Source organism: Lagopus leucura, unplaced genomic scaffold (genome assembly GCF_019238085.1).
Source record: "Lagopus leucura isolate 7727_CA_CO unplaced genomic scaffold, USGS_WTPT01 Super-Scaffold_100159, whole genome shotgun sequence".
In the NCBI taxonomy this organism is placed as follows: domain Eukaryota; kingdom Metazoa; phylum Chordata; class Aves; order Galliformes; family Phasianidae; genus Lagopus; species Lagopus leucura.
Window position 1 is genome coordinate 25664010 of NW_024962335.1, and position 12298 is coordinate 25676307.

Genomic DNA, 12298 nt, shown 5'->3' on the forward strand with positions numbered 1-12298 from the left:
TGCCCTCGGCTGGCTGCAGGGGCCCGTCGGGCAATACGGGGCTGCCCTCGGCTGGCTGCAGGGGCCCGTCGGGCAGTACGGGGTTGCCCTTGGCTGGCTGCAGGGGCACATCGGGCAGTGAGGGGCTGCCAGTCCGGTGGCATCATAATGGTTGCTGCCTTCATGGCCGCTGCAAAGCACGAGCCAAGGAAAGGCAGGATGGCCCAGGGAGCCTGCAGCTGTGATGCTTCTGGGGACTGGGAGAGTCCTGCTGAGGGGGGCCAGATGGCACAGGGAGGACCATGAAGGGCAGAGTGCTGTGAAGAAGAACAAGTGGCACCCAGCATCTGTCTGCTGCTTGGTGGCAGCGTGGAGCGAGGCAGAGGTTGGCATTTCCCATGCTAGGGCTGCAGCAGGGCCTGGCAGGATGTGAGCAGTGTACTGTTGGGTTTGCTTGGGGCGTGTCTTCCTTGGGGTGCTTGGCTGTCCAGGGCCCTGTGGGTGCCATTGCCAGTGTGCCTTCTGGCTTTGATGCTTGTAGGCTCCTCTCTGGCCCAGCATCTGCTCCCTGCCTAGACTGAGCAGCTTGACTGCTCCTCTGTAGGCTCTCATTCAGCCTCCTGCAGGGCAGGGACAGGAGCAGCCATGTCTCTTCTCTTCTGGGCTGCTCTTTGCTTACAGAGTTCCAGCAGCTGTGGGTAGTCTCTCCTGAAGTATGGGCTGGAAAAATGTAAAGGAGAAGAGTTAGCTGCTGTCAGTGTGGGACTGAGGAGCAGGGCAGATGTTGGCACTGTTGCCACACTGGTGCTGCAGCAGGGCCTAGGCTGTGAGCAATGTGCTTTTGAGCTGAAGTGATGTCTTCCTTGGAGTGCTTGGCTGACAGGGGCCCCCATGGATGCTGCTGTCTGTGTGCCTTCTGGCTCTGCTGCCTGCATGCTCTTCTCTGGCCCAGCATCTGCTCCCTTAGCAGCTGGACTGCTCCTCTGGGGACTCTCATTGACAGGGGCAGGGGCAGGAGCAGCCACATCTCTTCTCTTGTGGGCTGCTCTTTGCTTGCAGTGTTCCAGCAGCTGTGGGGGTAGTCTCTCCTGAAGTATGAGCTGGAGTAGAGCAGTAACTGAAAAATGTAAAGAAGAGTTAGCTGCTATCAGTGTGAGGCTGAAGGTCAGTAAAATACAGGAAATAGCACTTCTGATGGCTAAGGTCAAATTTGGGTATTATCAGGGCTTATCAGTGCTTTCATTTCAGCTAGAATGGAATTGCATACTTCAGGATGTGTATGATGCTATGGGTTGGTTCAAGCAGAACAGCAGTGTTGATGCCACATCAGTGTTTGTTGTTGCTGCTAAACAGTGTTGTACAGAGCCAAAGACATTCCCAGCAGAGGGTCTGAGGAGTTGGGTGGGAATAGAGTAAAGACAGCTGATTTAAACGGGCAAAGGGATATTCTATGCCATATGGCATCAAATGGAAGGAGTCCTGAAGGTGGTATAAGTTAATCTGGTTCTCTTACGCTTCTCAGGAGCTGTCTGGACTTGAGTCAAGGGTTGATGAGAAGTTGCTTTTACATCTCTTGTTATATTCGTTCAGGTATATATATAGATACAGATATGTACAGGCTACTACCATCCTTTTTCTTGTCTTTACCTTAGTGAATATTTTTTATCTCAACCTAGAAGTTTTTTTCCCCACTTCTGTCCCCCATCCCACTGGGAAGGGGGCAAGTGAGCAAATGACAGTGTGGTGCAGAGTCGAGCCACCCGCCAGGTTAAACCACACCTATTGGTCAGTTTAATCCTACAGATTAGGCTGACTGCAACAAAATATTTTGTGAATGTATAGTCCCTGTTTGTGTGGGGAACAATAAAACCTTAACCTTCCTATGTGACAACACTTCTTCCTTGGCCAGAAACTCAAGAAGGGAAGGAGATCTTTGAAAGTACCTTGGAACTCTGGTGAATCTGTAGAGGTTGAGCTGGTGAACAAAGCTCTCTCCCAAATGTTCTTGCAGATGCTTTCCTTTGCCAGAACTTCCACCATAAACATTTATTCCTTGATTGAGGCAGTTTCCTCTGTGATCCCACCAAATGCTCCTCACATGGTCACTTTCCACCAGAACCCAGAGTTTTTGTGGGAAGCTGAGCAATGAGAACACACTGACCAAGCCAGTGCTTTCCTCAGATGAACTCTGAGGTAAACCTTTTGTTTCCTCCTCACTGGGATATGATTCTGAGCCCCTTTCTTCCATTATGGTTGTTCCTGCAGAATCGCCATCCTGGATGCTTTCTAAAAGCAGAGCCTGAAATCTCAACCAGTTCCTTTGGATAGGTAGCAGAAGCTGGTTCAGCTGCAGATGGCTCATTTTCATTTCTCCTGTCTGGTTTTGAATGAAGGTTGTGCATGCAGCCTCTTGTGCAGCAAGCCAGTTGTCCCCCGCCTGCTGGCAAGGGAAATCCACCAGTGCTGCCTGGGGGTTTCAGTGGGAGATACTCAGGCATCACCATGGTGCCCTCCTGTCATCACAGTGATATCATCATGTGGTGTCCAAGGCCAGGCTGGCTGGAGTCACCTGAGCCGGTGTCACTGAGCTGCACTTGTTGCGGGTCCTGCCCAGAGCCGTGGCTGTTTGAAGTTGAGTCAAAAGGCAAATCAAATCGTGTTGCAAGGAAATCACCCCTCACGTAGGCCTTGCTTCCCTTTCCCTGTGTGCTCGCCAAGTATCTCCCTGCTGGCCTCTTAAGTGTCCTCTGGCTCTCCAGATGGGCTGGAAAACACTTTCCCAAGCACTGGTAGTAGAGGAGAGTAGCCATTTCTTCCCAGTTTGTGGCTGCCTCTTCCAAATGCTCTGTGGTTTCCATCGCAGAGCTTGTGCAAGGGAGTAGCTGTGTGCCCAGGCAATGCTGTGCAATGTCAGCAGTGGCACAGAGGCTGCTTTCTAGGTCTAGCTTGAACAAAGATGCTAAATACAGGTGTACAACTCCTATCTGATTCCTTTGGTTTGGTAATTTAGAAACAAAATCAGAGATGTTCTCTAAGCCTTTTAAATAACAGCCCTGTGTACAGGATCAAGTGCCTTCTCTGTAAAGCCAAGGTTTGATCTAGAGGCATTGTCTAGACGCAAGGCTGAAATTCCTGCTAAGTTTGAGGACAACACAAACATGGAGGAGGCCTTGCTGAGGTCTTTGCGAAACCTGGTTTAGTGGGGAGGTGCTCCAGCCTCCAGCAGGGGTGTTGAAATTGCATGGTCTTACTTTTCCCTTCCAACTCAAACCACTGTGGGATTCTATGATCTTTGATTTAATCTTGGTCATTAAGAGGGCTGGGCAATCAGCAGCCCTCTTAATGCCAAAACCAAAAGCATGTTCTGATTTTTGCCTGTGGGGCTGCCCCTGCTCAATGAACAGAGGGGGTCAGGAGGCTGGAGAGCAGCCCCAGGAAAGGAGTGTAGGGGTTCTGATTGATGGTACATGTATCAGACTGGAGCTCTGCTCTAAAAAAAATGCAGTTCAAAGATCCTATGGGAACTCGGAGCTGTGAGGGCTGAAGGCTTGCTTCCAGTGGGAAGAGGGAATAGTCACAACAGAAGGGTCATCGAAGGGAAATCTCAGATTAACTTAATCATAAGTGTTATTACAAATTCAATTTAATTTATGCTGGAAGCATCCATTCTCCTGGAGAATACAGATTATGGTAATGTGCATCCATGGGAATGGAGTTACAGGTGTAGAGGAGTGACAAACTGATACTGATCTCCCAGTGTGGGGAAATACAACCTGAAGCCATGAGGATGATCACAGGACTGGAGCACCTCCTCCACAAGAACAGTGTGAGAGACCTGGGGCTTTTCAGCCTGGAGAAGAGAAAGCTCCGAGGAGACTATATAGCAGCCTATATATAAGTGAAAGGAGCCTACAGAAAAGCTGGGGAAGGACTTTTCATAAGAGCATATAGTGATAGGACAAAGGAAATCAGTCTTATACTGGAAGAGGATAGACTGAGACTAGATGTTAGGAATAAATTTTGTACTGTGAGGATGGTGAGACACTGGAACAGTTTGCCCAGTGACATTGTGAATGCCCCCTCCCTGGAAGCATTGAAGTCCAGGCTGGTTGAGGCTTTGAGCAACCTGGTCTAGAGGGGGGTGTCCCTGCCTATAGCAGAGGGTTGGAACTAAATGATCTTAAGGGTCCCTTCCAGCCCAAACCATTCTATTATTCTACAGTTCAACCAAGCAAAGTGCAAGTTTTATCCCTTGGGTCAAGGTAATCCCATTTAGTATCTTGGTTGATGAAAATTTCAACATGAGCCAGTTCTGTGTGCTTGCAGAAAGGCCAGTGGTATCTTGAGTTCCATAAAAAGAGCGATGACTAGTAGCATGAGGGAGGGGATTGTCCCCTCTATTCTGCCCTTGTGAGGACCCAGCTGGAATACTGCATCCAAGCCTGAGGGGCCCAGTGCAGAAGAGATATGGAGCTTTTGGAGAGGGTCCAGAGGAGGGATATGAAGATGATCCAAGGACTGGAACACCTCTCCTGTGAAGATAGGCTGAAGGGACTGGGCTTGTTCAGCCTAGAGAAGAAAAGACTGCAGGGATAGCTCATTGCAGCCTTTCAGTATTTAAAAGGAGTTTATAAACATGTGGGAAATCAACTTTTTACATGGGTAGATAGTGATAGGAGAAGAGCAAATGGTTTTAAACTAAAGGAAGGGAGATTTGGATTACATGTCAGGGGGAAGTTTTTTTTCTGAGAGAGTGGTGAGGTGGTGGAATAGAATGCCCAGAGCGGCTGTGGATGCCCTGTTCGTGGAGGTGTTCCTGCCAGGTTGGGTGGAGCCCTGAGCAGCCTCATCTAATGGTTGATCTAGCAGTTGGCAGCCCTGCCTCTGGCAGGAGGATTGGAACTTGGTGTTCCTTGAGGTCCCTTCCAACCCAAGCCATTCTATGATTCTATGACTCAAATGCTTCGAGTAGCATTTTTGGCATTTGGGCTGTAGCACTGTCTCTTCAGAGAGGATTGGTAGGTTTAAGAAAAGACTTAGAGGGACATCACGAACATTTTGTAACAATGGGGGCATCAAAGTTCCCAGTTTGCAGAATTATCTGTCTTGCAATAATCTGTTCTCCCGCTTTGGTAAATAACATTTTATTCAATAGCTGATATGACCTTGGGGAGCCTGCAAAGATCATTTTCTGCTGTTGACAAAAGTCTCAGTGTCACTTAACAATCCCATAAAGTGTTCAAATTTTACTTCGGATGAAGTACCTATTTCCATTACTTCAGTATATTCACTTACCTATTTCTTATCAAATGTTTCAGCCAGAGAAAATTTGAATTCAATGTATTAATATACATAGGTCTAGGAAGAACTTGAACACTGATCTTTCTATTGTTTTTTGAGTATGTGAAGAGTTTGTGATTTTTTTTTTGTAGAAAATTACAGTAAAAATTATAATCGTAGTTAACACTTCCCCAAAAGTGTGTTTTTTTTTGTGTTTTTTTTTTTTTTTTTTGTTTTTTGTTTTTAAGTAATGAAAACAAAACCATTCTAGATAGGTCAGGATATTTTTGTTTAGAAATGCTACTGTAGTCTCTCACAGAGCTCCTTATTGAGAGTTAAGCTCCCTTTTCAAACAATATCTACTGTTAAGTCTTACTTCCCCCCTTTGGAAAAGTGTTTTAATAGGAATTCCTTTTTATGTGATTTTGGAAAAAGAAATGACTGGCATTTCTAGTGACAGGTGGTAGTATTGATTGCAATTACCTGTGATACTAAAGGTCAGTGTTTTTAGATGAGAAAAAAATAAAGAAGAAGGCAGCATTTTTGATACAAAGAAAGAAATAATGCTGAAATATTCGTCTGGTTGAAAACACAAGTTCCCGTGAGTAAAACAATATAATTGAGAAAAGTGCATTTATTTTTAAGTAGAATTATTCGTATTTTAAATTACTGGAATGTAAATCTATGAAAATTGTTTACTCTCCTTTTAGAGTGCAACAAAAGGTAACTTTTCCACCTGAAGTATGCCTCTTCGTTGGAGACATTCCCTAACAAGAACAGCTAGGATTTTGATTTTTCACTTTTCGTATTTTGCTTCTTAGAAGTAACTTACTTTTTTTTTTTTTTTTTTTTTTTTTTTTTTTTTTTTTTTTTTTTTTTTCCAGTCACAGACTGCAAATTTCTCAGGATGGAAATTGTATGTTTTAAGAAAATCATAAAAGTACAGACAATTTGGTAGGGCTATGAAGATGGGGAGAGATCTAGAGAGAGGTCAGCATGTGTGAGAGCCCTGGCTTTGCTGAGGAGCTGAGGGCAGGCCTGATGGCGGCTGCAGCTCCTCGCAGCGAGCGGAGGGGCGGCGCTGAGCTCTGCTCTGTGTGACAGCGACAGGGCCGAGGGAACGGCATGGAGCTGTCGGGGGAGGGCAGCTGGGGGCAGGGACACGGTCTGCAGCAGAACGTGGTTAGACCCTGGAACATGCTTCAGTGTCCCTCCACTTGCCTTATCTATGTCTAACAGTGTGAGGCCCTGTACTCACATCAAGGGCCTGAGCTATGACTGGGAGTTGTCAAGTAAAAGAGAGCGAGCTTTGGCAAAAACAGAGACCATAAAATCATGTGTTAATTAACGTATAAACAGTCCTTCATGAATATAGAAACTGAAGCTGAGGTCTTAAGGAACGAATGAAGTTTCTCTGTTTTTCTGCAAAGTCATGTGTTTTTCATATCCATGTTTATCTATTAGTCTGCATATGTTGCCATGGCAAACCACATGTAAAAGGGGTATAAAGTCAGGATGATGGAAAACAGCTTTTGGAGCTCCCCTCAACCAGCCTGAAACCCCCCCCTCCGTCCAGCTTGCATGTTCCCCTTGTCCCCCTCACATCCCATCCCACAACAGGCACATTGATGAGACAGGTTATGTAACCTTTCCAACTCTAATTTATCTTACCTGGAATTTGTATAACCTTATCCAACCGTATCTACCCTTACCTACCTTAATTTACCTCCCCCGCCCCCTAAGATACTGATTAGTCATATACAAATACATAATTTGCTTGGAATACATATGATTATAGATCATATGTGCAGCAGTTTGCTCAGAATACATTTAATAAATTGTTTTGGTGCACCTAATTTGTGTCAGTGAAGTGCATCGTAGTCACTGTGTTCTTGCTGGGCAAAACAAACCAGGAAGTGGGGTGGGACACATCCAACTTGGGATATTCTGCAGATACTCAGGACGTTCAATGTTAACTTTGACTTTAAAACAACAGCAGCAGCAAAAAATCTTAATTTACTTTTTACTATTTTCCATACTTTTCTATATATCGAGGAACCCTTAATTCATTCTTGTGAGTCCATATGCATTTTTCACAAAGTAATAAATGAAGGAAGATTGAGGGAAGCGAAGACTAAAACTGAGGTATCTTCTGTGCCTTAGGATATGACTCGCAACATGAGCAGAGTCTGTGGTACCTGGAAGCACCTGAGACCTAGGAGCATGATGTAAGAGAACAACTGCGTGATCATAGCATAGCTTCATTGCATTTTTTAATGTGATGTGTGTGGTATGTGTTTGAATTTTCTTGAATTAATGAAGGCACTGAATCCAAAACTCCCCACCTTCCAGAAGGCTGTCCAGTCAATGAGTCATTAAATACAGGGAACTGTGGTGACTTTCTCAGCTCTTCTGACCAGATTTTTTAATTAGAGGCGATAAAATCATCACTTCTAGACCTAATATTGTCATTATAAGTCAATTTTTCTTGGCACATACTGAATGGGAAGTCCATGGGACCTCTGAACTGCTGTTTTATGGTTCTCATTAGGTTTAGTTGATGGGGAATGCTCAGCTGAAACTCAGCTCAGTCAGTATGAGACAAACTTGTTTTGTTCAACAGAAAACTTCTGTATCCTAAGGAATTTTAGTCATTAGTAATAATATGCATCTTCTTACAGTTTCTCAAAGACTGAAGTGAAATATACAGAGGATTTGTGAATTTGAGCACTTTCTGACTGGGCAAAATGAATGCTTTCCTTTTTGTTTCCTAAATGTTTTTGTTCCCCATCTTTATACAGGTCTTGTAAGGATAAATATATTAATTAAAGATTTTGACACACTTAGGAAGCCAATCTTCAGGGCATATAAAAAAGAAGCATTGCGTCCTGTTTTCTTGTGTAGTAGCACCTAGCATTCTAGAGGAAATCCCAATTGTGTGTTGATGGAAAAGCAAAAAATGATGTACAAGAACAATGAATTCACTTTGCTGATGCATGCAGTCCCTTTTATTGGTATACTTAGGAGCCTTCAGGTGATCAGCACATTTCTTTCACAGAAATGTCCTCAGGAAACAAAAGCATCCCAGATGCTAACACAACTGGTAGCACATTTATAGAGCTAGCCTCTCACAGCCACATAAGGAGCCTCTTTTTATTATGTTTTTATTTAAGGAACAAAAAATACAAAGGGAATTTAATTGAATAATTATGTGTAATAAATGGAACAACACATGTGCCAACAGAAAAGGTGTCTGGCACTTCCATTGGGCAAAGAGATGTGATACCATCTGATATCCCATAGTGATTCTGACCTCACAATACAGAAAAGGCCTAGCAAGTGTTTGTGATGACCAACATGGGAGCATAGCATGTGCTACTCTTTGTCTGCATAATTGTTTATTGAAGAACCAAAGATAAATGTATAGTCTCAGCTACATTTTGACCACTCAGAAGCGCTGTAAGGAGACAAATTCTTAAACTACTCATGAAGATCAAGGTAACAAAAACGTTGTAGGCCCTCAGGCCATTGATTCCATCCTCGTGCCTTCCCTTCTGCTTTGTGTTTTTGGGGCTACTTCTGGACTGGATCAGGAGACTTATTAGGTTATAAATAACTCATGAACAACCCCAAACAATTGCACAAACATTTAAGAGGGACAGCATGTGGTAATAGTGGGAGGCAGGATGGCTCAGAGGCTATTTACACTGACCTGTTGCTGAAAGAAATGTTCTTCAAACTGTTATTTAAGCCACCAGACTCCATTCTGTCTCTTGCTCTCTACACTTTCATCCTGCTTGCAATTCATATCCCCTACAGTTATGGCTAATCTTAAGAACTTCAGTTGTCATTAAGGTTTAGATTTTTTTTTTTTAACAGGAGAATTTTCTTCTTCTTCTTTTTTTTTTTTAATTCAGTTATCCCTAGTTGCCCTGTGGAATGTATTTCAACAGATGGTCATGGAGTTTTAAATTCTGTGAGTAGATTTCTAATAAGTCTGACTAATTTTATGATCATTGAAGTTCATGTGTTTTCAGCATTCCCACTGACTCCAACAAGAAGGGATGAATGTGCAAAAAATTTCAGATTGCACTCAGCTGTTGTCACTGTCAGCTTAGATAAGTAAGAGAATTTTGACCTCATGCACTGGACTATAACAGGTGCAATTGCTTTCCTCTATTTGATTGGTTTAAATGTAGTTTGGGGCTTCTTCCTTCCTTGGCAGCATTACGTATTGGCCACAGCTGAAGGGAGAAGTGAGAGTAGCTTTCTGATCAGTTATGACAAACTCCATGTTTCTTAAAGTGATGTAATGAGTGAGCAGCTCTGGCTTCTTCCTTCGTTGCATAGAAAAGTCCACCATCACTGTTAAAAACCCTAGTTCATTTTTCTCCTTTCCGATCTGAGTGTTTTTTTTCTCCTCCTTTTTTAAATTCAGTGAAGGAGATCACAATGCCTCTTTGAAACCTTACATGTTGTTGTTTCTATGCCAGAAGGTGATACGTCATGGAGAGATGGCCTAAGGTTATGCCTTGCAAAGCTGAGAGGAAAAATGTACCCGATACTCTTCCTATTGTCAGGTACACTTCCTGCAGTAGTCCTGCAGCAGAGCTGCAGTGTCTTTCTGCATTTTCTTCTTGTTGACAGGTTTGTTTATCAGGCTATCTGTCCTAATTTGATGAAGTGTTTGGTCACACTGCAAATTAGAGTGGATTGCCAGGTCTCCCTAAACTACCTGCTTAGAAAACTTCTAACAGCAAGTTCACAGAGCAGTAAAATTTAATTGTTACCAAGAGAGAACACCTTCAAATTTCTTTGCTGCACATTTGTTGGGGTTTTCATGAATTTTGTTTGCCAGTGACAGGCACAATATAGCAATACATTTCAGGCTCCTTTTTGGCAGCCATAGGAATATATTTCAAACAGGTTTTGTTTGATATGTACAAGAAATCTCTGTTTGGTTTATGTATAAGACAAATGTATGCAAATATATCCTCCAATCCTGTAAATTATATGCCTGGAATCAGTAAGCAATACAGTAAAAGCTCACTACATTGCACTTTAGCTATCCGCATATCCCATAAAACTGACATAAAAAACAATGGTTTCTTCCCCATTTCTCAGCAAATATTTAATAGCACATATAGTGTTTTGCAAGGTCTCACATCATTACAACCTCCTGACTTTTTACAAAATATAGTGAGATTGATTCTTTATAAAAAGATACTCACAGCATTTGTTATTACTCTGCAGTGCAAATATAAGTGTAAATAAATAATTTTGAGCTGCATTGTCAGGCAGATGTAGCTGTTGAGATGAATACATTGGTTTTGTACGAGTATTTCTTCATCTGCTCTGAAATTTTTCATATTTCAATAATTAACTGATAACTACCAAATTATTATTCAGTGTCTTAGAAAAACATTTTCAAAAGGGTATATATGCTCAGGACTAGGTCTACAACCTTCATTTATGGCTAAACTCACAACAGATGACAATGCTGGTTATTTGCAGCACCTCTAGTCTCAAATATCTGCTGTGAGGATAATTACAGCCCCAGCTAGACACTAGGTTGCTTAAGATTGAGGAAATTTGGGTGTCCAAAACTGGGATCACAGAATCATTAATGTTGAAAAAGACTTCTAAGGTCATCTAGTCCAACCATCAATGCATTTATAAATATAAAGCTAGGTCACCCAAACCAGCTTCTACAAACTATGGCAAACACAGAAGTGTCCTTTGATCCTTTTCTATGTTTTGATTAATCCTGAGTCTTCTAGAGTTTGATATCTAGTCACACAACCTCACAACTCATCCTTGAAGGAGAATGCACTTCTACTCCTTTGTTTCTTTCATGTTGAGAAGAGCCCAGTGGACTTCTTTTCTGTACAAAATTTCATCAAGAAGGATTGAGATAGATCAGCATTTTTGAATACCTGCTAGCATAATTGTTAGGGTTTTCCCCTGAAAGTTGCAGGTTTCTTTATGATCAAAGAAAATAATTGAACTCCCATTTCCTGAATGAATGCTGTCATCAGTGAACCCACGAACAGAAGAATTGAGCCAATCTAGTAGGCCTGCTCAGAGAATGAGTGCTGGAATGGATCCTGCCAGACAGATAGGTAGAGGAATGACTTGGTGTCTTCCTTCTGCCCCTGAATCTGGGCCTTATTTCATGATTTGATCGGAAATCATTCCTTCCTTCACCATACAAGGGTAACAGGCTGTTTGCAATTACAAGGTGTAAGAAATGACCCTACTGACAAGATTTTGCTTTGCTGCAGAGACTGCAAGGGAAGGCTTAGCATCTGCTGCATACTGCTTTTTTTTTTTTCCCTATAACTCCCTTCCTTCAGCATATTTATTTCAAACTAGCTCTAAGAACAGGCAATACAGCTATGGCCTGGAAACAAGAACTTCTTAACAAGAACATGTCAGGTGGAATATCTTCCATTGTTCAAATGCTGCTTTGCTGAAAACTAACTTTTTACCAGTCACTTTGATCTAAGAAATAAAACTGAAAACTTGTTTTTCTCACACATCAAGATCATAGAAAGTATCCAACAATGGTGCAGTGATAATTAATCTAGCGTGTCTGTCCTTATGGAAAGACATGCCAGCTCGTGTCCAATATTGTAATAAGTCATAGACGGTGGGCTACAAAGCAGCTTAGAGCATAGACTCACAGTTTTGTGCACATATTTTCAATTTTCCCTGTTCTTCTGATTCACCTACTAATACTTTGTTGTATCAGCTCCAAACTGCACTCATAATTCTTTTACAAGAATATATTTACAGCATTTTGGGTCTCATCACGTTTCCTATACTAGTGCAATGTTGTTAATTATTTCTCCAGCTGAAATGCCTGCTGTATTCTAGGTCTATATTTCCATGTCTTTTTGCTGCATTGCACTGAGGTTAAGTCTCTTCTTTCTCTTAATCATACTTACTACAAAAAGTATACAGAAATTGTTTTAGTTTCTTACATTTCTAATAGTTCCCTCCTCATTTTTTTCTAAATGTTTCTAATCTTGTTCCG

The 12298-nt window shown here is 42.4% G+C and overlaps 1 pseudogene; it reads right to left on the reverse strand.

Annotated features, from left to right (window-relative positions):
- Nucleotides 1–587: 587 nt before the first annotated feature.
- Nucleotides 588–2347, reverse strand: LOC122190180 (annotated as a pseudogene).
- Between the last annotated feature and the right edge of the window lie 9951 nt (nt 2348–12298).